Source organism: Lissotriton vulgaris, chromosome 2_1, assembly GCF_964263255.1.
Source record: "Lissotriton vulgaris chromosome 2_1, aLisVul1.2, whole genome shotgun sequence".
NCBI classification, from domain to species: Eukaryota; Metazoa; Chordata; class Amphibia; order Caudata; family Salamandridae; genus Lissotriton; species Lissotriton vulgaris.
Genome location: NC_141687.1, coordinates 1,256,169,808 through 1,256,197,224, shown reverse-complemented (window position 1 = coordinate 1,256,197,224; position 27,417 = coordinate 1,256,169,808).

Sequence of the window (27,417 nt, the reverse complement as noted above, 5' to 3'; positions counted from 1 at the left end):
TATTCATAGTTGTTATTATTCCCACGAACCATAGCATAAACCTTCCTCCCTTAACTTATCAGATCACTGAATTTCTATGGTGTACCATAACCTAAAATAATTCCTGTGAGAAGGGTACGCTATCTCTTGGCCGCCATAGAGATCTTTCTATCTAAATCCTCATATAGGTGCTAGAGTTGTGTAGTGAGTACCAGCAAATGAGGCATAGGATTGAAAGAACTCAGCTAGGTTGAAATCTAAATTGAGATTATAATTTTTAGTGAGCTTTGGATTTTCACAATATTAGATATGCCATAGTACTAATAATTGACGCTTTATAAAAATATTTTTTTGGTAGTGTTGCATTTCTTTGGAAATATTCAAGTTCTAAAAATTGACTAACAGTGGACTTTTCCATCTGCAGATTATACTGAATGGCCAGCAGAGGCAGTGTTGCAGAGGAATATTTCTCCGCTTGCTGAGAAAAAAAAAAAAAGAAAGCTCATTCCTCAGCCTTCTCCATGCCTCGATCAATATATATGGTAAGGCAAAATCTCATTTAATCATTTTGCCATTAATAAAAAGTTCATAGCATCTGATGGCTCTCAGTGCCTTTTAGTGGGGTCTTCCGCATAAATATAATCTTCTAAGACGGTTGCAATATGGATGACACTATGGCCATCATGATCGTTTATCAAAGGCTTTGACTGTCTATGTGGCTGACAAAATCTTCTTTAGATACTTGTGCAGGCAATATGTCCTCCGAGGTAATTACCATCTTTCAGGCTGGAATGAGGTGTCTTAGGTTAGAGCAATTGACTTACTTTTAGATGGAGGGAAGCTATTTAACCTGTTTCCCTGCTCTCTGTGAGTGGGACTCTGATACTCAAGATGGACTGCTTTTTAGAAACTGTGTTCTTCTAAATCTAGCCCTCTTTAAATTGGAGCCCAATGCTTTCAATTGTGCAGAGTACTTTCCCATTACACATCCTACTTGCTGTGGAGGCATATTCCCAGATACTTTCCTAGTGTGTAATTGCTGATGTCTGGTCCTCCGGTGTAATCGTCTCCCAGGGCGATTGGTCAAGTGGTGCCATTACATCACAAAGCTACAGCAGGATGTCTTCTGATATGAGGGCCAATCAGTTGCTTCTTCTAACTCTAGCCCTCTTTAAATAGGAGCCCAATGCTTTCAATGATGCAGAGTATATTCCCATTACACCTCCTACTTGCTGTGGAGTCATATTCCCAGATACTTACCTAGTGTGTAATTGCTTAGGTCTGGTCCTCCGGTGTAATCGTCTCCCAGGGTGATTGATCAAGTGGTGCCATTACATCACAAAGCTACAGCAGGATGTCATCTGACATGAGGGCCAATCAGTTGCCTAGTACGCAATAGGATACATGTATCATGGTATAGAAAACGGAGCAATGTAGACGGGATGCCCAGCTGAAGACTAAGGTGGTGAGATGGAAGGACCTAGGCCATTATTTGAGACTTATACATTTGTTCGAAGGAGTGGTTGATAAGAACATTCTGGAATTCTCTAATGGTTAACTGATAGGGATGTGCTAAAATGAAGATGTTAGAATCTATTATTCATAGTTGTTATTATTCCCACGAACCATAGCATAAACCTTCCTCCCTTAACTTATCAGATCACTGAATTTCTATGGTGTACCATAACCTAAAATAATTCCTGTGAGAAGGGTACGCTATCTCTTGGCCGCCAAAGAGATCTTTCTATCTAAGTCCTCATATAGGTGCTAGAGTTGTGTAGTGAGTACCAGCAAATGAGGCATAGGATTGAAAGAACTCAGCTAGTTTGAAATCTAAATTGAGATTATAATTTTTAGTGAGCTTTGGATTTTCACAATATTAGATATGCCATAGTACTAATAATTAACGCTTTATAAAAATATTTTTTTGGTAGTGTTGCATTTCTTTGGAAATATTCAAGTTCTAAAAATTGACTAACAGTGGACTTTTCCATCTGCAGATTATACTGAATGGCCAGCAGAGGCAGTGTTGCAGAGGAATATTTCTCCGCTTGCTGAGAAAAAAAAAAAAGAAAGCTCATTCCTCAGCCTTCTCCATGCCTCGATCAATATATATGGTAAGGCAAAATCTCATTTAATCATTTTGCCATTAATAAAAAGTTCATAGCATCTGATGGCTCTCAGTGCCTTTTAGTGGGGTCTTCCGCATAAATATAATCTTCTAAGACGGTTGCAATATGGATGACACTATGGCCATCATGATCGTTTATCAAAGGCTTTGACTGTCTATGTGGCTGACAAAATCTTCTTTAGATACTTGTGCAGGCAATATGTCCTCCGAGGTAATTACCATCTTTCAGGCTGGAATGAGGTGTCTTAGGTTAGAGCAATTGACTTACTTTTAGATGGAGGGAAGCTATTTAACATGTTTCCCTGCTCTCTGTGAGTGGGACTCTGATACTCAAGATGGACTGCTTTTTAGAAACTGTGTTCTTCTAAATCTAGCCCTGTTTAAATTGGAGCCCAATGCTTTCAATTGTGCAGAGTACTTTCCCATTACACATCCTACTTGCTGTGGAGGCATATTCCCAGATACTTTCCTAGTGTGTAATTGCTGATGTCTGGTCCTTCGGTGTAATCGTCTCCCAGGGCGATTGGTCAAGTGGTGCCATTACATCACAAAGCTACAGCGGGATGTCTTCTGACATGAGGGCCAATCAGTTGCTTCTTCTAACTCTAGCCCTCTTTAAATAGGAGCCCAATGCTTTCAATGATGCAGAGTATATTCCCATTACACCTCCTACTTGCTGTGGAGTCATATTCCCAGATACTTACCTAGTGTGTAATTGCTGAGGTCTGGTCCTCCGGTGTAATCGTCTCCCAGGGCGATTGATCAAGTGGTGCCATTACATCACAAAGCTACAGCAGGATGTCATCTGACATGAGGGCCAATCAGTTGCCTAGTACGCAATAGGATACATGTATCATGGTATAGAAAACGGAGCAATGTAGACGGGATGCCCAGCTGAAGACTAAGGTGGTGAGATGGAAGGACCTAGGCCATTATTTGAGACTTATACATTTGTTTGAAGGAGTGGTTGATAAGAACATTCTGGAATTCTCTAATGGTTAACTGATAGGGATGTGCTAAAATGAAGATGTTAGAATCTATTATTCATAGTTGTTATTATTCCCACGAACCATAGCATAAACCTTCCTCCCTTAACTTATCAGATCACTGAATTTCTATGGTGTACCATAACCTAAAATAATTCCTGTGAGAAGGGTACGCTATCTCTTGGCCGCCAAAGAGATCTTTCTATCTAAATCCTCATATAGGTGCTAGAGTTGTGTAGTGAGTACCAGCAAATGAGGCATAGGATTGAAAGAACTCAGCTAGGTTGAAATCTAAATTGAGATTATAATTTTTAGTGAGCTTTGGATTTTCACAATATTAGATATGCCATAGTACTAATAATTGACGCTTTATAAAAATATTTTTTTGGTAGTGTTGCATTTCTTTGGAAATATTCAAGTTCTAAAAATTGACTAACAGTGGACTTTTCCATCTGCAGATTATACTGAATGGCCATCAGAGGCAGTGTTGCAGAGGAATATTTCTCCGCTTGCTGAGAAAAAAAAAAAGAAAGCTCATTCCTCAGCCTTCTCCATGCCTCGATCAATATATATGGTAAGGCAAAATCTCATTTAATCATTTTGCCATTAATAAAAAGTTCATAGCATCTGATGGCTCTCAGTGCCTTTTAGTGGGGTCTTCCGCAAAAATATAATCTTCTAAGACGGTTGCAATATGGATGACACTATGGCCATCATGATCGTTTATCAAAGGCTTTGACTGTCTATGTGGCTGACAAAATCTTCTTTAGATACTTGTGCAGGCAATATGTCCTCCGAGGTAATTACCATCTTTCAGGCTGGAATGAGGTGTCTTAGGTTAGAGCAATTGACTTACTTTTAGATGGAGGGAAGCTATTTAACCTGTTTCCCTGCTCTCTGTGAGTGGGACTCTGATACTCAAGATGGACTGCTTTTTAGAAACTGTGTTCTTCTAAATCTAGCCCTGTTTAAATTGGAGCCCAATGCTTTCAATTGTGCAGAGTACTTTCCCATTACACATCCTACTTGCTGTGGAGGCATATTCCCAGATACTTTCCTAGTGTGTAATAGCTGATGTCTGGTCCTCCGGTGTAATCGTCTCCCAGGGCGATTGGTCAAGTGGTGCCATTACATCATAAAGCTACAGCAGGATGTCTTCTGACATGAGGGCCAATCAGTTGCTTCTTCTAACTCTAGCCCTCTTTAAATAGGAGCCCAATGCTTTCAATGATGCAGAGTATATTCCCATTACACCTCCTACTTGCTGTGGAGTCATATTCCCAGATACTTACCTAGTGTGTAATTGCTGAGGTCTGGTCCTCCGGTGTAATCGTCTCCCAGGGCGATTGATCAAGTGGTGCCATTACATCACAAAGCTACAGCAGGATGTCATCTGACATGAGGGCCAATCAGTTGCCTAGTACGCAATAGGATACATGTATCATGGTATAGAAAACGGAGCAATGTAGACGGGATGCCCAGCTGAAGACTAAGGTGGTGAGATGGAAGGACCTAGGCCATTATTTGAGACTTATACATTTGTTTGAAGGAGTGGTTGATAAGAACATTCTGGAATTCTCTAATGGTTAACTGATAGGGATGTGCTAAAATGAAGATGTTAGAATCTATTATTCATAGTTGTTATTATTCCCACGAACCATAGCATAAACCTTCCTCCCTTAACTTATCAGATCACTGAATTTCTATGGTGTACCATAACCTAAAATAATTCCTGTGAGAAGGGTACGCTATCTCTTGGCCGCCAAAGAGATCTTTCTATCTAAGTCCTCATATAGGTGCTAGAGTTGTGTAGTGAGTACCAGCAAATGAGGCATAGAATTGAAAGAACTCAGCTAGGTTGAAATCTAAATTGAGATTATAATTTTTAGTGAGCTTTGGATTTTCACAATATTAGATATGCCATAGTACTAATAATTAACGCTTTATAAAAATATTTTTTTGGTAGTGTTGCATTTCTTTGGAAATATTCAAGTTCTAAAAATTGACTAACAGTGGACTTTTCCATCTGCAGATTATACTGAATGGCCAGCAGAGGCAGTGTTGCAGAGGAATATTTCTCCGCTTGCTGAGAAAAAAAAAAAAGAAAGCTCATTCCTCAGCCTTCTCCATGCCTCGATCAATATATATGGTAAGGCAAAATCTCATTTAATCATTTTGCCATTAATAAAAAGTTCATAGCATCTGAAGGCTCTCAGTGCCTTTTAGTGGGGTCTTCCGCATAAATATAATCTTCTAAGACGGTTGCAATATGGATGACACTATGGCCATCATGATCGTTTATCAAAGGCTTTGACTGTCTATGTGGCTGACAAAATCTTCTTTAGATACTTGTGCAGGCAATATGTCCTCCGAGGTAATTACCATCTTTCAGGCTGGAATGAGGTGTCTTAGGTTAGAGCAATTGACTTACTTTTAGATGGAGGGAAGCTATTTAACCTGTTTCCCTGCTCTCTGTGAGTGGGACTCTGATACTCAAGATGGACTGCTTTTTAGAAACTGTGTTCTTCTAAATCTAGCCCTCTTTAAATTGGAGCCCAATGCTTTCAATTGTGCAGAGTACTTTCCCATTACACATCCTACTTGCTGTGGAGGCATATTCCCAGATACTTTCCTAGTGTGTAATTGCTGATGTCTGGTCCTCCGGTGTAATCGTCTCCCAGGGCGATTGGTCAAGTGGTGCCATTACATCACAAAGCTACAGCAGGATGTCTTCTGATATGAGGGCCAATCAGTTGCTTCTTCTAACTCTAGCCCTCTTTAAATAGGAGCCCAATGCTTTCAATGATGCAGAGTATATTCCCATTACACCTCCTACTTGCTGTGGAGTCATATTCCCAGATACTTACCTAGTGTGTAATTGCTGAGGTCTGGTCCTCCGGTGTAATCGTCTCCCAGGGTGATTGATCAAGTGGTGCCATTACATCACAAAGCTACAGCAGGATGTCATCTGACATGAGGGCCAATCAGTTGCCTAGTACGCAATAGGATACATGTATCATGGTATAGAAAACGGAGCAATGTAGACGGGATGCCCAGCTGAAGACTAAGGTGGTGAGATGGAAGGACCTAGGCCATTATTTGAGACTTATACATTTGTTTGAAGGAGTGGTTGATAAGAACATTCTGGAATTCTCTAATGGTTAACTGATAGGGATGTGCTAAAATGAAGATGTTAGAATCTATTATTCATAGTTGTTATTATTCCCACGAACCATAGCATAAACCTTCCTCCCTTAACTTATCAGATCACTGAATTTCTATGGTGTACCATAACCTAAAATAATGTCTGTGAGAAGGGTACGCTATCTCTTGGCCGCCAAAGAGATCTTTCTATCTAAGTCCTCATATAGGTGCTAGAGTTGTGTAGTGAGTACCAGCAAATGAGGCATAGGATTGAAAGAACTCAGCTAGGTTGAAATCTAAATTGAGATTATAATTTTTAGTGAGCTTTGGATTTTCACAATATTAGATATGCCATAGTACTAATAATTAACGCTTTATAAAAATATTTTTTTGGTAGTGTTGCATTTCTTTGGAAATATTCAAGTTCTAAAAATTGACTAACAGTGGACTTTTCCATCTGCAGATTATACTGAATGGCTAGCAGAGGCAGTGTTGCAGAGGAATATTTCTCCGCTTGCTGAGAAAAAAAAAAAAGAAAGCTCATTCCTCAGCCTTCTCCATGCCTCGATCAATATATATGGTAAGGCAAAATCTCATTTAATCATTTTGCCATTAATAAAAAGTTCATAGCATCTGATGGCTCTCAGTGCCTTTTAGTGGGGTCTTCCGCATAAATATAATCTTCTAAGACGGTTGCAATATGGATGACACTATGGCCATCATGATCGTTTATCAAAGGCTTTGACTGTCTATGTGGCTGACAAAATCTTCTTTAGATACTTGTGCAGGCAATATGTCCTCCGAGGTAATTACCATCTTTCAGGCTGGAATGAGGTGTCTTAGGTTAGAGCAATTGACTTACTTTTAGATGGAGGGAAGCTATTTAACCTGTTTCCCTGCTCTCTGTGAGTGGGACTCTGATACTCAAGATGGACTGCTTTTTAGAAACTGTGTTCTTCTAAATCTAGCCCTCTTTAAATTGGAGCCCAATGCTTTCAATTGTGCAGAGTACTTTCCCATTACACATCCTACTTGCTGTGGAGGCATATTCCCAGATACTTTCCTAGTGTGTAATTGCTGATGTCTGGTCCTCCGGTGTAATCGTCTCCCAGGGCGATTGGTCAAGTGGTGCCATTACATCACAAAGCTACAGCAGGATGTCTTCTGATATGAGGGCCAATCAGTTGCTTCTTCTAACTCTAGCCCTCTTTAAATAGGAGCCCAATGCTTTCAATGATGCAGAGTATATTCCCATTACACCTCCTACTTGCTGTGGAGTCATATTCCCAGATACTTACCTAGTGTGTAATTGCTTAGGTCTGGTCCTCCGGTGTAATCGTCTCCCAGGGTGATTGATCAAGTGGTGCCATTACATCACAAAGCTACAGCAGGATGTCATCTGACATGAGGGCCAATCAGTTGCCTAGTACGCAATAGGATACATGTATCATGGTATAGAAAACGGAGCAATGTAGACGGGATGCCCATCTGAAGACTAAGGTGGTGAGATGGAAGGACCTAGGCCATTATTTGAGACTTATACATTTGTTTGAAGGAGTGGTTGATAAGAACGTTCTGGAATTCTCTAATGGTTAACTGATAGGGATGTGCTAAAATGAAGATGTTAGAATCTATTATTCATAGTTGTTATTATTCCCACGAACCATAGCATAAACCTTCCTCCCTTAACTTATCAGATCACTGAATTTCTATGGTGTACCATAACCTAAAATAATTCCTGTGAGAAGGGTACGCTATCTCTTGGCCGCCAAAGAGATCTTTCTATCTAAATCCTCATATAGGTGCTAGAGTTGTGTAGTGAGTACCAGCAAATGAGGCATAGGATTGAAAGAACTCAGCTAGGTTGAAATCTAAATTGAGATTATAATTTTTAGTGAGCTTTGGATTTTCACAATATTAGATATGCCATAGTACTAATAATTGACGCTTTATAAAAATATTTTTTTGGTAGTGTTGCATTTCTTTGGAAATATTCAAGTTCTAAAAATTGACTAACAGTGGACTTTTCCATCTGCAGATTATACTGAATGGCCATCAGAGGCAGTGTTGCAGAGGAATATTTCTCCGCTTGCTGAGAAAAAAAAAAAGAAAGCTCATTCCTCAGCCTTCTCCATGCCTCGATCAATATATATGGTAAGGCAAAATCTCATTTAATCATTTTGCCATTAATAAAAAGTTCATAGCATCTGATGGCTCTCCGTGCCTTTTAGTGGGGTCTTCCGCAAAAATATAATCTTCTAAGACGGTTGCAATATGGATGACACTATGGCCATCATGATCGTTTATCAAAGGCTTTGACTGTCTATGTGGCTGACAAAATCTTCTTTAGATACTTGTGCAGGCAATATGTCCTCCGAGGTAATTACCATCTTTCAGGCTGGAATGAGGTGTCTTAGGTTAGAGCAATTGACTTACTTTTAGATGGAGGGAAGCTATTTAACCTGTTTCCCTGCTCTCTGTGAGTGGGACTCTGATACTCAAGATGGACTGCTTTTTAGAAACTGTGTTCTTCTAAATCTAGCCCTGTTTTAATTGGAGCCCAATGCTTTCAATTGTGCAGAGTACTTTCCCATTACACATCCTACTTGCTGTGGAGGCATATTCCCAGATACTTTCCTAGTGTGTAATAGCTGATGTCTGGTCCTCCGGTGTAATCGTCTCCCAGGGCGATTGGTCAAGTGGTGCCATTACATCACAAAGCTACAGCAGGATGTCTTCTGACATGAGGGCCAATCAGTTGCTTCTTCTAACTCTAGCCCTCTTTAAATAGGAGCCCAATGCTTTCAATGATGCAGAGTATATTCCCATCACACCTCCTACTTGCTGTGGAGTCATATTCCCAGATACTTACCTAGTGTGTAATTGCTGAGGTCTGGTCCTCCGGTGTAATCGTCTCCCAGGGCGATTGATCAAGTGGTGCCATTACATCACAAAGCTACAGCAGGATGTCATCTGACATGAGGGCCAATCAGTTGCCTAGTACGCAATAGGATACATGTATCATGGTATAGAAAACGGAGCAATGTAGACGGGATGCCCAGCTGAAGACTAAGGTGGTGAGATGGAAGGACCTAGGCCATTATTTGAGACTTATACATTTGTTTAAAGGAGTGGTTGATAAGAACATTCTGGAATTCTCTAATGGTTAACTGATAGGGATGTGCTAAAATGAAGATGTTAGAATCTATTATTCATAGTTGTTATTATTCCCACGAACCATAGCATAAACCTTCCTCCCTTAACTTATCAGATCACTGAATTTCTATGGTGTACCATAACCTAAAATAATTCCTGTGAGAAGGGTACGCTATCTCTTGGCCGCCAAAGAGATCTTTCTATCTAAGTCCTCATATAGGTGCTAGAGTTGTGTAGTGAGTACCAGCAAATGAGGCATAGGATTGAAATAACTCAGCTAGGTTGAAATCTAAATTGAGATTATAATTTTTAGTGAGCTTTGGATTTTCACAATATTAGATATGCCATAGTACTAATAATTAACGCTTTATAAAAATATTTTTTTGGTAGTGTTGCATTTCTTTGGAAATATTCAAGTTCTAAAAATTGACTAACAGTGGACTTTTCCATCTGCAGATTATACTGAATGGCCAGCAGAGGCAGTGTTGCAGAGGAATATTTCTCCGCTTGCTGAGAAAAAAAAAAAAGAAAGCTCATTCCTCAGCCTTCTCCATGCCTCGATCAATATATATGGTAAGGCAAAATCTCATTTAATCATTTTGCCATTAATAAAAAGTTCATAGCATCTGAAGGCTCTCAGTGCCTTTTAGTGGGGTCTTCCGCATAAATATAATCTTCTAAGACGGTTGCAATATGGATGACACTATGGCCATCATGATCGTTTATCAAAGGCTTTGACTGTCTATGTGGCTGACAAAATCTTCTTTAGATACTTGTGCAGGCAATATGTCCTCCGAGGTAATTACCATCTTTCAGGCTGGAATGAGGTGTCTTAGGTTAGAGCAATTGACTTACTTTTAGATGGAGGGAAGCTATTTAACCTGTTTCCCTGCTCTCTGTGAGTGGGACTCTGATACTCAAGATGGACTGCTTTTTAGAAACTGTGTTCTTCTAAATCTAGCCCTGTTTAAATTGGAGCCCAATGCTTTCAATTGTGCAGAGTACTTTCCCATTACACATCCTACTTGCTGTGGAGGCATATTCCCAGATACTTTCCTAGTGTGTAATAGCTGATGTCTGGTCCTCCGGTGTAATCGTCTCCCAGGGCGATTGGTCAAGTGGTGCCATTACATCACAAAGCTACAGCAGGATGTCTTCTGACATGAGGGCCAATCAGTTGCTTCTTCTAACTCTAGCCCTCTTTAAATAGGAGCCCAATGCTTTCAATGATGCAGAGTATATTCCCATTACACCTCCTACTTGCTGTGGAGTCATATTCCCAGATACTTACCTAGTGTGTAATTGCTGAGGTCTGGTCCTCCGGTGTAATCGTCTCCCAGGGCGATTGATCAAGTGGTGCCATTACATCACAAAGCTACAGCAGGATGTCATCTGACATGAGGGCCAATCAGTTGCCTAGTACGCAATAGGATACATGTATCATGGTATAGAAAACGGAGCAATGTAGACGGGATGCCCATCTGAAGACTAAGGTGGTGAGATGGAAGGACCTAGGCCATTATTTGAGACTTATACATTTGTTTGAAGGAGTGGTTGATAAGAACGTTCTGGAATTCTCTAATGGTTAACTGATAGGGATGTGCTAAAATGAAGATGTTAGAATCTATTATTCATAGTTGTTATTATTCCCACGAACCATAGCATAAACCTTCCTCCCTTAACTTATCAGATCACTGAATTTCTATGGTGTACCATAACCTAAAATAATTCCTGTGAGAAGGGTACGCTATCTCTTGGCCGCCAAAGAGATCTTTCTATCTAAATCCTCATATAGGTGCTAGAGTTGTGTAGTGAGTACCAGCAAATGAGGCATAGGATTGAAAGAACTCAGCTAGGTTGAAATCTAAATTGAGATTATAATTTTTAGTGAGCTTTGGATTTTCACAATATTAGATATGCCATAGTACTAATAATTGACGCTTTATAAAAATATTTTTTTGGTAGTGTTGCATTTCTTTGGAAATATTCAAGTTCTAAAAATTGACTAACAGTGGACTTTTCCATCTGCAGATTATACTGAATGGCCATCAGAGGCAGTGTTGCAGAGGAATATTTCTCCGCTTGCTGAGAAAAAAAAAAAGAAAGCTCATTCCTCAGCCTTCTCCATGCCTCGATCAATATATATGGTAAGGCAAAATCTCATTTAATCATTTTGCCATTAATAAAAAGTTCATAGCATCTGATGGCTCTCAGTGCCTTTTAGTGGGGTCTTCCGCAAAAATATAATCTTCTAAGACGGTTGCAATATGGATGACACTATGGCCATCATGATCGTTTATCAAAGGCTTTGACTGTCTGTGTGGCTGACAAAATCTTCTTTAGATACTTGTGCAGGCAATATGTCCTCCGAGGTAATTACCATCTTTCAGGCTGGAATGAGGTGTCTTAGGTTAGAGCAATTGACTTACTTTTAGATGGAGGGAAGCTATTTAACCTGTTTCCCTGCTCTCTGTGAGTGGGACTCTGATACTCAAGATGGACTGCTTTTTAGAAACTGTGTTCTTCTAAATCTAGCCCTCTTTAAATTGGAGCCCAATGCTTTCAATTGTGCAGAGTACTTTCCCATTACACATCCTACTTGCTGTGGAGGCATATTCCCAGATACTTTCCTAGTGTGTAATTGCTGATGTCTGGTCCTCCGGTGTAATCGTCTCCCAGGGCGATTGGTCAAGTGGTGCCATTACATCACAAAGCTACAGCAGGATGTCTTCTGATATGAGGGCCAATCAGTTGCTTCTTCTAACTCTAGCCCTCTTTAAATAGGAGCCCAATGCTTTCAATGATGCAGAGTATATTCCCATTACACCTCCTACTTGCTGTGGAGTCATATTCCCAGATACTTACCTAGTGTGTAATTGCTGAGGTCTGGTCCTCCGGTGTAATCGTCTCCCAGGGTGATTGATCAAGTGGTGCCATTACATCACAAAGCTACAGCAGGATGTCATCTGACATGAGGGCCAATCAGTTGCCTAGTACGCAATAGGATACATGTATCATGGTATAGAAAACGGAGCAATGTAGACGGGATGCCCAGCTGAAGACTAAGGTGGTGAGATGGAAGGACCTAGGCCATTATTTGAGACTTATACATTTGTTTGAAGGAGTGGTTGATAAGAACATTCTGGAATTCTCTAATGGTTAACTGATAGGGATGTGCTAAAATGAAGATGTTAGAATCTATTATTCATAGTTGTTATTATTCCCACGAACCATAGCATAAACCTTCCTCCCTTAACTTATCAGATCACTGAATTTCTATGGTGTACCATAACCTAAAATAATTCCTGTGAGAAGGGTACGCTATCTCTTGGCCGCCAAAGAGATCTTTCTATCTAAATCCTCATATAGGTGCTAGAGTTGTGTAGTGAGTACCAGCAAATGAGGCATAGGATTGAAAGAACTCAGCTAGGTTGAAATCTAAATTGAGATTATAATTTTTAGTGAGCTTTGGATTTTCACAATATTAGATATGCCATAGTACTAATAATTAACGCTTTATAAAAATATTTTTTTGGTAGTGTTGCATTTCTTTGGAAATATTCAAGTTCTAAAAATTGACTAACAGTGAACTTTTCCATCTGCAGATTATACTGAATGGCCAGCAGAGGCAGTGTTGCAGAGGAATATTTCTCCGCTTGCTGAGAAAAAAAAAAAAGAAAGCTCATTCCTCAGCCTTCTCCATGCCTCGATCAATATATATGGTAAGGCAAAATCTCATTTAATCATTTTGCCATTAATAAAAAGTTCATAGCATCTGATGGCTCTCAGTGCCTTTTAGTGGGGTCTTCCGCATAAATATAATCTTCTAAGACGGTTGCAATATGGATGACACTATGGCCATCATGATCGTTTATCAAAGGCTTTGACTGTCTATGTGGCTGACAAAATCTTCTTTAGATACTTGTGCAGGCAATATGTCCTCCGAGGTAATTACCATCTTTCAGGCTGGAATGAGGTGTCTTAGGTTAGAGCAATTGACTTACTTTTAGATGGAGGGAAGCTATTTAACCTGTTTCCCTGCTCTCTGTGAGTGGGACTCTGATACTCAAGATGGACTGCTTTTTAGAAACTGTGTTCTTCTAAATCTAGCCCTGTTTAAATTGGAGCCCAATGCTTTCAATTGTGCAGAGTACTTTCCCATTACACATCCTACTTGCTGTGGAGGCATATTCCCAGATACTTTCCTAGTGTGTAATAGCTGATGTCTGGTCCTCCGGTGTAATCGTCTCCCAGGGCGATTGGTCAAGTGGTGCCATTACATCACAAAGCTACAGCAGGATGTCTTCTGACATGAGGGCCAATCAGTTGCTTCTTCTAACTCTAGCCCTCTTTAAATAGGAGCCCAATGCTTTCAATGATGCAGAGTATATTCCCATTACACCTCCTACTTGCTGTGGAGTCATATTCCCAGATACTTACCTAGTGTGTAATTGCTGAGGTCTGGTCCTCCGGTGTAATCGTCTCCCAGGGCGATTGATCAAGTGGTGCCATTACATCACAAAGCTACAGCAGGATGTCATCTGACATGAGGGCCAATCAGTTGCCTAGTACGCAATAGGATACATGTATCATGGTATAGAAAACGGAGCAATGTAGACGGGATGCCCAGCTGAAGACTAAGGTGGTGAGATGGAAGGACCTAGGCCATTATTTGAGACTTATACATTTGTTTGAAGGAGTGGTTGATAAGAACATTCTGGAATTCTCTAATGGTTAACTGATAGGGATGTGCTAAAATGAAGATGTTAGAATCTATTATTCATAGTTGTTATTATTCCCACGAACCATAGCATAAACCTTCCTCCCTTAACTTATCAGATCACTGAATTTCTATGGTGTACCATAACCTAAAATAATTCCTGTGAGAAGGGTACGCTATCTCTTGGCCGCCAAAGAGATCTTTCTATCTAAATCCTCATATAGGTGCTAGAGTTGTGTAGTGAGTACCAGCAAATGAGGCATAGGATTGAAAGAACTCAGCTAGGTTGAAATCTAAATTGAGATTATAATTTTTAGTGAGCTTTGGATTTTCACAATATTAGATATGCCATAGTACTAATAATTGACGCTTTATAAAAATATTTTTTTGGTAGTGTTGCATTTCTTTGGAAATATTCAAGTTCTAAAAATTGACTAACAGTGGACTTTTCCATCTGCAGATTATACTGAATGGCCATCAGAGGCAGTGTTGCAGAGGAATATTTCTCCGCTTGCTGAGAAAAAAAAAAAGAAAGCTCATTCCTCAGCCTTCTCCATGCCTCGATCAATATATATGGTAAGGCAAAATCTCATTTAATCATTTTGCCATTAATAAAAAGTTCATAGCATCTGATGGCTCTCAGTGCCTTTTAGTGGGGTCTTCCGCAAAAATATAATCTTCTAAGACGGTTGCAATATGGATGACACTATGGCCATCATGATCGTTTATCAAAGGCTTTGACTGTCTGTGTGGCTGACAAAATCTTCTTTAGATACTTGTGCAGGCAATATGTCCTCCGAGGTAATTACCATCTTTCAGGCTGGAATGAGGTGTCTTAGGTTAGAGCAATTGACTTACTTTTAGATGGAGGGAAGCTATTTAACCTGTTTCCCTGCTCTCTGTGAGTGGGACTCTGATACTCAAGATGGACTGCTTTTTAGAAACTGTGTTCTTCTAAATCTAGCCCTCTTTAAATTGGAGCCCAATGCTTTCAATTGTGCAGAGTACTTTCCCATTACACATCCTACTTGCTGTGGAGGCATATTCCCAGATACTTTCCTAGTGTGTAATTGCTGATGTCTGGTCCTCCGGTGTAATCGTCTCCCAGGGCGATTGGTCAAGTGGTGCCATTACATCACAAAGCTACAGCAGGATGTCTTCTGATATGAGGGCCAATCAGTTGCTTCTTCTAACTCTAGCCCTCTTTAAATAGGAGCCCAATGCTTTCAATGATGCAGAGTATATTCCCATTACACCTCCTACTTGCTGTGGAGTCATATTCCCAGATACTTACCTAGTGTGTAATTGCTGAGGTCTGGTCCTCCGGTGTAATCGTCTCCCAGGGTGATTGATCAAGTGGTGCCATTACATCACAAAGCTACAGCAGGATGTCATCTGACATGAGGGCCAATCAGTTGCCTAGTACGCAATAGGATACATGTATCATGGTATAGAAAACGGAGCAATGTAGACGGGATGCCCAGCTGAAGACTAAGGTGGTGAGATGGAAGGACCTAGGCCATTATTTGAGACTTATACATTTGTTTGAAGGAGTGGTTGATAAGAACATTCTGGAATTCTCTAATGGTTAACTGATAGGGATGTGCTAAAATGAAGATGTTAGAATCTATTATTCATAGTTGTTATTATTCCCACGAACCATAGCATAAACCTTCCTCCCTTAACTTATCAGATCACTGAATTTCTATGGTGTACCATAACCTAAAATAATTCCTGTGAGAAGGGTACGCTATCTCTTGGCCGCCAAAGAGATCTTTCTATCTAAATCCTCATATAGGTGCTAGAGTTGTGTAGTGAGTACCAGCAAATGAGGCATAGGATTGAAAGAACTCAGCTAGGTTGAAATCTAAATTGAGATTATAATTTTTAGTGAGCTTTGGATTTTCACAATATTAGATATGCCATAGTACTAATAATTAACGCTTTATAAAAATATTTTTTTGGTAGTGTTGCATTTCTTTGGAAATATTCAAGTTCTAAAAATTGACTAACAGTGGACTTTTCCATCTGCAGATTATACTGAATGGCCAGCAGAGGCAGTGTTGCAGAGGAATATTTCTCCGCTTGCTGAGAAAAAAAAAAAAGAAAGCTCATTCCTCAGCCTTCTCCATGCCTCGATCAATATATATGGTAAGGCAAAATCTCATTTAATCATTTTGCCATTAATAAAAAGTTCATAGCATCTGATGGCTCTCAGTGCCTTTTAGTGGGGTCTTCCGCATAAATATAATCTTCTAAGACGGTTGCAATATGGATGACACTATGGCCATCATGATCGTTTATCAAAGGCTTTGACTGTCTATGTGGCTGACAAAATCTTCTTTAGATACTTGTGCAGGCAATATGTCCTCCGAGGTAATTACCATCTTTCAGGCTGGAATGAGGTGTCTTAGGTTAGAGCAATTGACTTACTTTTAGATGGAGGGAAGCTATTTAACCTGTTTCCCTGCTCTCTGTGAGTGGGACTCTGATACTCAAGATGGACTGCTTTTTAGAAACTGTGTTCTTCTAAATCTAGCCCTGTTTAAATTGGAGCCCAATGCTTTCAATTGTGCAGAGTACTTTCCCATTACACATCCTACTTGCTGTGGAGGCATATTCCCAGATACTTTCCTAGTGTGTAATAGCTGATGTCTGGTCCTCCGGTGTAATCGTCTCCCAGGGCGATTGGTCAAGTGGTGCCATTACATCACAAAGCTACAGCAGGATGTCTTCTGACATGAGGGCCAATCAGTTGCTTCTTCTAACTCTAGCCCTCTTTAAATAGGAGCCCAATGCTTTCAATGATGCAGAGTATATTCCCATTACACCTCCTACTTGCTGTGGAGTCATATTCCCAGATACTTACCTAGTGTGTAATTGCTGAGGTCTGGTCCTCCGGTGTAATCGTCTCCCAGGGCGATTGATCAAGTGGTGCCATTACATCACAAAGCTACAGCAGGATGTCACCTGACATGAGGGCCAATCAGTTGCCTAGTACGCAATAGGATACATGTATCATGGTATAGAAAACGGAGCAATGTAGACGGGATGCCCAGCTGAAGACTAAGGTGGTGAGATGGAAGGACCTAGGCCATTATTTGAGACTTATACATTTGTTTGAAGGAGTGGTTGATAAGAACATTCTGGAATTCTCTAATGGTTAACTGATAGGGATGTGCTAAAATGAAGATGTTAGAATCTATTATTCATAGTTGTTATTATTCCCACGAACCATAGCATAAACCTTCCTCCCTTAACTTATCAGATCACTGAATTTCTATGGTGTACCATAACCTAAAATAATTCCTGTGAGAAGGGTACGCTATCTCTTGGCCGCCAAAGAGATCTTTCTATCTAAATCCTCATATAGGTGCTAGAGTTGTGTAGTGAGTACCAGCAAATGAGGCATAGGATTGAAAGAACTCAGCTAGGTTGAAATCTAAATTGAGATTATAATTTTTAGTGAGCTTTGGATTTTCACAATATTAGATATGCCATAGTACTAATAATTGACGCTTTATAAAAATATTTTTTTGGTAGTGTTGCATTTCTTTGGAAATATTCAAGTTCTAAAAATTGACTAACAGTGGACTTTTCCATCTGCAGATTATACTGAATGGCCATCAGAGGCAGTGTTGCAGAGGAATATTTCTCCGCTTGCTGAGAAAAAAAAAAAGAAAGCTCATTCCTCAGCCTTCTCCATGCCTCGATCAATATATATGGTAAGGCAAAATCTCATTTAATCATTTTGCCATTAATAAAAAGTTCATAGCATCTGATGGCTCTCAGTGCCTTTTAGTGGGGTCTTCCGCAAAAATATAATCTTCTAAGACGGTTGCAATATGGATGACACTATGGCCATCATGATCGTTTATCAAAGGCTTTGACTGTCTATGTGGCTGACAAAATCTTCTTTAGATACTTGTGCAGGCAATATGTCCTCCGAGGTAATTACCATCTTTCAGGCTGGAATGAGGTGTCTTAGGTTAGAGCAATTGACTTACTTTTAGATGGAGGGAAGCTATTTAACCTGTTTCCCTGCTCTCTGTGAGTGGGACTCTGATACTCAAGATGGACTGCTTTTTAGAAACTGTGTTCTTCTAAATCTAGCCCTGTTTAAATTGGAGCCCAATGCTTTCAATTGTGCAGAGTACTTTCCCATTACACATCCTACTTGCTGTGGAGGCATATTCCCAGATACTTTCCTAGTGTGTAATTGCTGATGTCTGGTCCTCCGGTGTAATCGTCTCCCAGGGCGATTGGTCAAGTGGTGCCATTACATCACAAAGCTACAGCAGGATGTCTTCTGACATGAGGGCCAATCAGTTGCTTCTTCTAACTCTAGCCCTCTTTAAATAGGAGCCCAATGCTTTCAATGATGCAGAGTATATTCCCATTACACCTCCTACTTGCTGTGGAGTCATATTCCCAGATACTTACCTAGTGTGTAATTGCTGAGGTCTGGTCCTCCGGTGTAATCGTCTCCCAGGGCGATTTATCAAGTGGTGCCATTACATCACAAAGCTACAGCAGGATGTCATCTGACATGAGGGCCAATCAGTTGCCTAGTACGCAATAGGATACATGTATCATGGTATAGAAAACGGAGCAATGTAGACGGGATGCCCAGCTGAAGACTAAGGTGGTGAGATGGAAGGACCTAGGCCATTATTTGAGACTTATACATTTGTTTGAAGGAGTGGTTGATAAGAACATTCTGGAATTCTCTAATGGTTAACTGATAGGGATGTGCTAAAATGAAGATGTTAGAATCTATTATTCATAGTTGTTATTATTCCCACGAACCATAGCATAAACCTTCCTCCCTTAACTTATCAGATCACTGAATTTCTATGGTGTACCATAACCTAAAATAATTCCTGTGAGAAGGGTACGCTATCTCTTGGCCGCCAAAGAGATCTTTCTATCTAAGTCCTCATATAGGTGCTAGAGTTGTGTAGTGAGTACCAGCAAATGAGGCATAGGATTGAAAGAACTCAGCTAGGTTGAAATCTAAATTGAGATTATAATTTTTAGTGAGCTTTGGATTTTCACAATATTAGATATGCCATAGTACTAATAATTAACGCTTTATAAAAATACTTTTTTTGGTAGTGTTGCATTTCTTTGGAAATATTCAAGTTCTAAAAATTGACTAACAGTGGACTTTTCCATCTGCAGATTATACTGAATGGCCAGCAGAGGCAGTGTTGCAGAGGAATATTTCTCCGCTTGCTGAGAAAAAAAAAAAAGAAAGCTCATTCCTCAGCCTTCTCCATGCCTCGATCAATATATATGGTAAGGCAAAATCTCATTTAATCATTTTGCCATTAATAAAAAGTTCATAGCATCTGATGGCTCTCAGTGCCTTTTAGTGGGGTCTTCCGCATAAATATAATCTTCTAAGACGGTTGCAATATGGATGACACTATGGCCATCATGATCGTTTATCAAAGCCTTTGACTGTCTATGTGGCTGACAAAATCTTCTTTAGATACTTGTGCAGGCAATATGTCCTCCGAGGTAATTACCATCTTTCAGGCTGGAATGAGGTGTCTTAGGTTAGAGCAATTGACTTACTTTTAGATGGAGGGAAGCTATTTAACCTGTTTCCCTGCTCTCTGTGAGTGGGACTCTGATACTCAAGATGGACTGCTTTTTAGAAACTGTGTTCTTCTAAATCTAGCCCTGTTTAAATTGGAGCCCAATGCTTTCAATTGTGCAGAGTACTTTCCCATTACACATCCTACTTGCTGTGGAGGCATATTCCCAGATACTTTCCTAGTGTGTAATAGCTGATGTCTGGTCCTCCGGTGTAATCGTCTCCCAGGGCGATTGGTCAAGTGGTGCCATTACATCACAAAGCTACAGCAGGATGTCTTCTGACATGAGGGCCAATCAGTTGCTTCTTCTAACTCTAGCCCTCTTTAAATAGGAGCCCAATGCTTTCAATGATGCAGAGTATATTCCCATTACACCTCCTACTTGCTGTGGAGTCATATTCCCAGATACTTACCTAGTGTGTAATTGCTGAGGTCTGGTCCTCCGGTGTAATCGTCTCCCAGGGCGATTGATCAAGTGGTGCCATTACATCACAAAGCTACAGCAGGATGTCATCTGACATGAGGGCCAATCAGTTGCCTAGTACGCAATAGGATACATGTATCATGGTATAGAAAACGGAGCAATGTAGACGGGATGCCCAGCTGAAGACTAAGGTGGTGAGATGGAAGGACCTAGGCCATTATTTGAGACTTATACATTTGTTTGAAGGAGTGGTTGATAAGAACGTTCTGGAATTCTCTAATGGTTAACTGATAGGGATGTGCTAAAATGAAGATGTTAGAATCTATTATTCATAGTTGTTATTATTCCCACGAACCATAGCATAAACCTTCCTCCCTTAACTTATCAGATCACTGAATTTCTATGGTGTACCATAACCTAAAATAATTCCTGTGAGAAGGGTACGCTATCTCTTGGCCGCCAAAGAGATCTTTCTATCTAAATCCTCATATAGGTGCTAGAGTTGTGTAGTGAGTACCAGCAAATGAGGCATAGGATTGAAAGAACTCAGCTAGGTTGAAATCTAAATTGAGATTATAATTTTTAGTGAGCTTTGGATTTTCACAATATTAGATATGCCATAGTACTAATAATTGACGCTTTATAAAAATATTTTTTTGGTAGTGTTGCATTTCTTTGGAAATATTCAAGTTCTAAAAATTGACTAACAGTGGACTTTTCCATCTGCAGATTATACTGAATGGCCATCAGAGGCAGTGTTGCAGAGGAATATTTCTCCGCTTGCTGAGAAAAAAAAAAAGAAAGCTCATTCCTCAGCCTTCTCCATGCCTCGATCAATATATATGGTAAGGCAAAATCTCATTTAATCATTTTGCCATTAATAAAAAGTTCATAGCATCTGATGGCTCTCAGTGCCTTTTAGTGGGGTCTTCCGCAAAAATATAATCTTCTAAGACGGTTGCAATATGGATGACACTATGGCCATCATGATCGTTTATCAAAGGCTTTGACTGTCTATGTGGCTGACAAAATCTTCTTTAGATACTTGTGCAGGCAATATGTCCTCCGAGGTAATTACCATCTTTCAGGCTGGAATGAGGTGTCTTAGGTTAGAGCAATTGACTTACTTTTAGATGGAGGGAAGCTATTTAACCTGTTTCCCTGCTCTCTGTGAGTGGGACTCTGATACTCAAGATGGACTGCTTTTTAGAAACTGTGTTCTTCTAAATCTAGCCCTCTTTAAATTGGAGCCCAATGCTTTCAATTGTGCAGAGTACTTTCCCATTACACTTCCTACTTGCTGTGGAGGCATATTCCCAGATACTTTCCTAGTGTGTAATTGCTGATGTCTGGTCCTCCGGTGTAATCGTCTCCCAGGGCGATTGGTCAAGTGGTGCCATTACATCACAAAGCTACAGCAGGATGTCTTCTGATATGAGGGCCAATCAGTTGCTTCTTCTAACTCTAGCCCTCTTTAAATAGGAGCCCAATGCTTTCAATGATGCAGAGTATATTCCCATTACACCTCCTACTTGCTGTGGAGTCATATTCCCAGATACTTACCTAGTGTGTAATTGCTGAGGTCTGGTCCTCCGGTGTAATCGTCTCCCAGGGTGATTGATCAAGTGGTGCCATTACATCACAAAGCTACAGCAGGATGTCATCTGACATGAGGGCCAATCAGTTGCCTAGTACGCAATAGGATACATGTATCATGGTATAGAAAACGGAGCAATGTAGACGGGATGCCCAGCTGAAGACTAAGGTGGTGAGATGGAAGGACCTAGGCCATTATTTGAGACTTATACATTTGTTTGAAGGAGTGGTTGATAAGAACATTCTGGAATTCTCTAATGGTTAACTGATAGGGATGTGCTAAAATGAAGATGTTAGAATCTATTATTCATAGTTGTTATTATTCCCACGAACCATAGCATAAACCTTCCTCCCTTAACTTATCAGATCACTGAATTTCTATGGTGTACCATAACCTAAAATAATTCCTGTGAGAAGAGTACGCTATCTCTTGGCCGCCAAAGAGATCTTTCTATCTAAATCCTCATATAGGTGCTAGAGTTGTGTAGTGAGTACCAGCAAATGAGGCATAGGATTGAAAGAACTCAGCTAGGTTGAAATCTAAATTGAGATTATAATTTTTAGTGAGCTTTGGATTTTCACAATATTAGATATGCCATAGTACTAATAATTGACGCTTTATAAAAATATTTTTTTGGTAGTGTTGCATTTCTTTGGAAATATTCAAGTTCTAAAAATTGACTAACAGTGGACTTTTCCATCTGCAGATTATACTGAATGGCCATCAGAGGCAGTGTTGCAGAGGAATATTTCTCCGCTTGCTGAGAAAAAAAAAAAGAAAGCTCATTCCTCAGCCTTCTCCATGCCTCGATCAATATATATGGTAAGGCAAAATCTCATTTAATCATTTTGCCATTAATAAAAAGTTCATAGCATCTGATGGCTCTCAGTGCCTTTTAGTGGGGTCTTCCGCAAAAATATAATCTTCTAAGACGGTTGCAATATGGATGACACTATGGCCATCATGATCGTTTATCAAAGGCTTTGACTGTCTGTGTGGCTGACAAAATCTTCTTTAGATACTTGTGCAGGCAATATGTCCTCCGAGGTAATTACCATCTTTCAGGCTGGAATGAGGTGTCTTAGGTTAGAGCAATTGACTTACTTTTAGATGGAGGGAAGCTATTTAACCTGTTTCCCTGCTCTCTGTGAGTGGGACTCTGATACTCAAGATGGACTGCTTTTTAGAAACTGTGTTCTTCTAAATCTAGCCCTCTTTAAATTGGAGCCCAATGCTTTCAATTGTGCAGAGTACTTTCCCATTACACATCCTACTTGCTGTGGAGGCATATTCCCAGATACTTTCCTAGTGTGTAATTGCTGATGTCTGGTCCTCCGGTGTAATCGTCTCCCAGGGCGATTGGTCAAGTGGTGCCATTACATCACAAAGCTACAGCAGGATGTCTTCTGATATGAGGGCCAATCAGTTGCTTCTTCTAACTCTAGCCCTCTTTAAATAGGAGCCCAATGCTTTCAATGATGCAGAGTATATTCCCATTACACCTCCTACTTGCTGTGGAGTCATATTCCCAGATACTTACCTAGTGTGTAATTGCTGAGGTCTGGTCCTCCGGTGTAATCGTCTCCCAGGGCGATTGATCAAGTGGTGCCATTACATCACAAAGCTACAGCAGGATGTCATCTGACATGAGGACCAATCAGTTGCCTAGTACGCAATAGGATACATGTATCATGGTATAGAAAACGGAGCAATGTAGACGGGATGCCCAGCTGAAGACTAAGGTGGTGAGATGGAAGGACCTAGGCCATTATTTGAGACTTATACATTTGTTTGAAGGAGTGGTTGATAAGAACATTCTGGAATTCTCTAATGGTTAACTGATAGGGATGTGCTAAAATGAAGATGTTAGAATCTATTATTCATAGTTGTTATTATTCCCACGAACCATAGCATAAACCTTCCTCCCTTAACTTATCAGATCACTGAATTTCTATGGTGTACCATAACCTAAAATAATTCCTGTGAGAAGGGTACGCTATCTCTTGGCCGCCAAAGAGATCTTTCTATCTAAATCCTCATATAGGTGCTAGAGTTGTGTAGTGAGTACCAGCAAATGAGGCATAGGATTGAAAGAACTCAGCTAGGTTGAAATCTAAATTGAGATTATAATTTTTAGTGAGCTTTGGATTTTCACAATATTAGATATGCCATAGTACTAATAATTGACGCTTTATAAAAATATTTTTTTGGTAGTGTTGCATTTCTTTGGAAATATTCAAGTTCTAAAAATTGACTAACAGTGGACTTTTCCATCTGCAGATTATACTGAATGGCCATCAGAGGCAGTGTTGCAGAGGAATATTTCTCCGCTTGCTGAGAAAAAAAAAAAGAAAGCTCATTCCTCAGCCTTCTCCATGCCTCGATCAATATATATGGTAAGGCAAAATCTCATTTAATCATTTTGCCATTAATAAAAAGTTCATAGCATCTGATGGCTCTCAGTGCCTTTTAGTGGGGTCTTCCGCAAAAATATAATCTTCTAAGACGGTTGCAATATGGATGACACTATGGCCATCATGATCGTTTATCAAAGGCTTTGACTGTCTGTGTGGCTGACAAAATCTTCTTTAGATACTTGTGCAGGCAATATGTCCTCCGAGGTAATTACCATCTTTCAGGCTGGAATGAGGTGTCTTAGGTTAGAGCAATTGACTTACTTTTAGATGGAGGGAAGCTATTTAACCTGTTTCCCTGCTCTCTGTGAGTGGGACTCTGATACTCAAGATGGACTGCTTTTTAGAAACTGTGTTCTTCTAAATCTAGCCCTCTTTAAATTGGAGCCCAATGCTTTCAATTGTGCAGAGTACTTTCCCATTACACATCCTACTTGCTGTGGAGGCATATTCCCAGATACTTTCCTAGTGTGTAATTGCTGATGTCTGGTCCTCCGGTGTAATCGTCTCCCAGGGCGATTGGTCAAGTGGTGCCATTACATCAGAAAGCTACAGCAGGATGTCTTCTGATATGAGGGCCAATCAGTTGCTTCTTCTAACTCTAGCCCTCTTTAAATAGGAGCCCAATGCTTTCAATGATGCAGAGTATATTCCCATTACACCTCCTACTTGCTGTGGAGTCATATTCCCAGATACTTACCTAGTGTGTAATTGCTGAGGTCTGGTCCTCCGGTGTAATCGTCTCCCAGGGCGATTGATCAAGTGGTGCCATTACATCACAAAGCTACAGCAGGATGTCATCTGACATGAGGACCAATCAGTTGCCTAGTACGCAATAGGATACATGTATCATGGTATAGAAAACGGAGCAATGTAGACGGGATGCCCAGCTGAAGACTAAGGTGGTGAGATGGAAGGACCTAGGCCATTATTTGAGACTTATACATTTGTTTGAAGGAGTGGTTGATAAGAACATTCTGGAATTCTCTAATGGTTAACTGATAGGGATGTGCTAAAATGAAGATGTTAGAATCTATTATTCATAGTTGTTATTATTCCCACGAACCATAGCATAAACCTTCCTCCCTTAACTTATCAGATCACTGAATTTCTATGGTGTACCATAACCTAAAATAATTCCTGTGAGAAGGTTACGCTATCTCTTGGCCGCCAAAGAGATCTTTCTATCTAAATCCTCATATAGGTGCTAGAGTTGTGTAGTGAGTACCAGCAAATGAGGCATAGGATTGAAAGAACTCAGCTAGGTTGAAATCTAAATTGAGATTATAATTTTTAGTGAGTTTTGGATTTTCACAATATTAGATATGCCATAGTACTAATAATTGACGCTTTATAAAAATATTTTTTTGGTAGTGTTGCATTTCTTTGGAAATATTCAAGTTCTAAAAATTGACTAACAGTGGACTTTTCCATCTGCAGATTATACTGAATGGCCATCAGAGGCAGTGTTGCAGAGGAATATTTCTCCGCTTGCTGAGAAAAAAAAAAAGAAAGCTCATTCCTCAGCCTTCTCCATGCCTCGATCAATATATATGGTAAGGCAAAATCTCATTTAATCATTTTGCCATTAATAAAAAGTTCATAGCATCTGATGGCTCTCAGTGCCTTTTAGTGGGGTCTTCCGCAAAAATATAATCTTCTAAGACGGTTGCAATATGGATGACACTATGGCCATCATGATCGTTTATCAAAGGCTTTGACTGTCTGTGTGGCTGACAAAATCTTCTTTAGATACTTGTGCAGGCAATATGTCCTCCGAGGTAATTACCATCTTTCAGGCTGGAATGAGGTGTCTTAGGTTAGAGCAATTGACTTACTTTTAGATGGAGGGAAGCTATTTAACCTGTTTCCCTGCTCTCTGTGAGTGGGACTCTGATACTCAAGATGGACTGCTTTTTAGAAACTGTGTTCTTCTAAATCTAGCCCTCTTTAAATTGGAGCCCAATGCTTTCAATTGTGCAGAGTACTTTCCCATTACACATCCTACTTGCTGTGGAGGCATATTCCCAGATACTTTCCTAGTGTGTAATAGCTGATGTCTGGTCCTCCGGTGTAATCGTCTCCCAGGGCGATTGGTCAAGTGGTGCCATTACATCACAAAGCTACAGCAGGATGTCTTCTGACATGAGGGCCAATCAGTTGCTTCTTCTAACTCTAGCCCTCTTTAAATAGGAGCCCAATGCTTTCAATGATGCAGAGTATATTCCCATTACACCTCCTACTTGCTGTGGAGTCATATTCCCAGATACTTACCTAGTGTGTAATTGCTGAGGTCTGGTCCTCCGGTGTAATCGTCTCCCAGGGCGATTGATCAAGTGGTGCCATTACATCACAAAGCTACAGCAGGATGTCATCTGACATGAGGGCCAATCAGTTGCCTAGTACGCAATAGGATACATGTATCATGGTATAGAAAACGGAGCAATGTAGACGGGATGCCCAGCTGAAGACTAAGGTGGTGAGATGGAAGGACCTAGGCCATTATTTGAGACTTATACATTTGTTTGAAGGAGTGGTTGATAAGAACGTTCTGGAATTCTCTAATGGTTAACTGATAGGGATGTGCTAAAATGAAGATGTTAGAATCTATTATTCATAGTTGTTATTATTCCCACGAACCATAGCATAAACCTTCCTCCCTTAACTTATCAGATCACTGAATTTCTATGGTGTACCATAACCTAAAATAATTCCTGTGAGAAGGGTACGCTATCTCTTGGCCGCCAAAGAGATCTTTCTATCTAAATCCTCATATAGGTGCTAGAGTTGTGTAGTGAGTACCAGCAAATGAGGCATAGGATTGAAAGAACTCAGCTAGGTTGAAATCTAAATTGAGATTATAATTTTTAGTGAGCTTTGGATTTTCACAATATTAGATATGCCATAGTACTAATAATTGACGCTTTATAAAAATATTTTTTTGGTAGTGTTGCATTTCTTTGGAAATATTCAAGTTCTAAAAATTGACTAACAGTGGACTTTTCCATCTGCAGATTATACTGAATGGCCATCAGAGGCAGTGTTGCAGAGGAATATTTCTCCGCTTGCTGAGAAAAAAAAAAAGAAAGCTCATTCCTCAGCCTTCTCCATGCCTCGATCAATATATATGGTAAGGCAAAATCTCATTTAATCATTTTGCCATTAATAAAAAGTTCATAGCATCTGATGGCTCTCAGTGCCTTTTAGTGGGGTCTTCCGCAAAAATATAATCTTCTAAGACGGTTGCAATATGGATGACA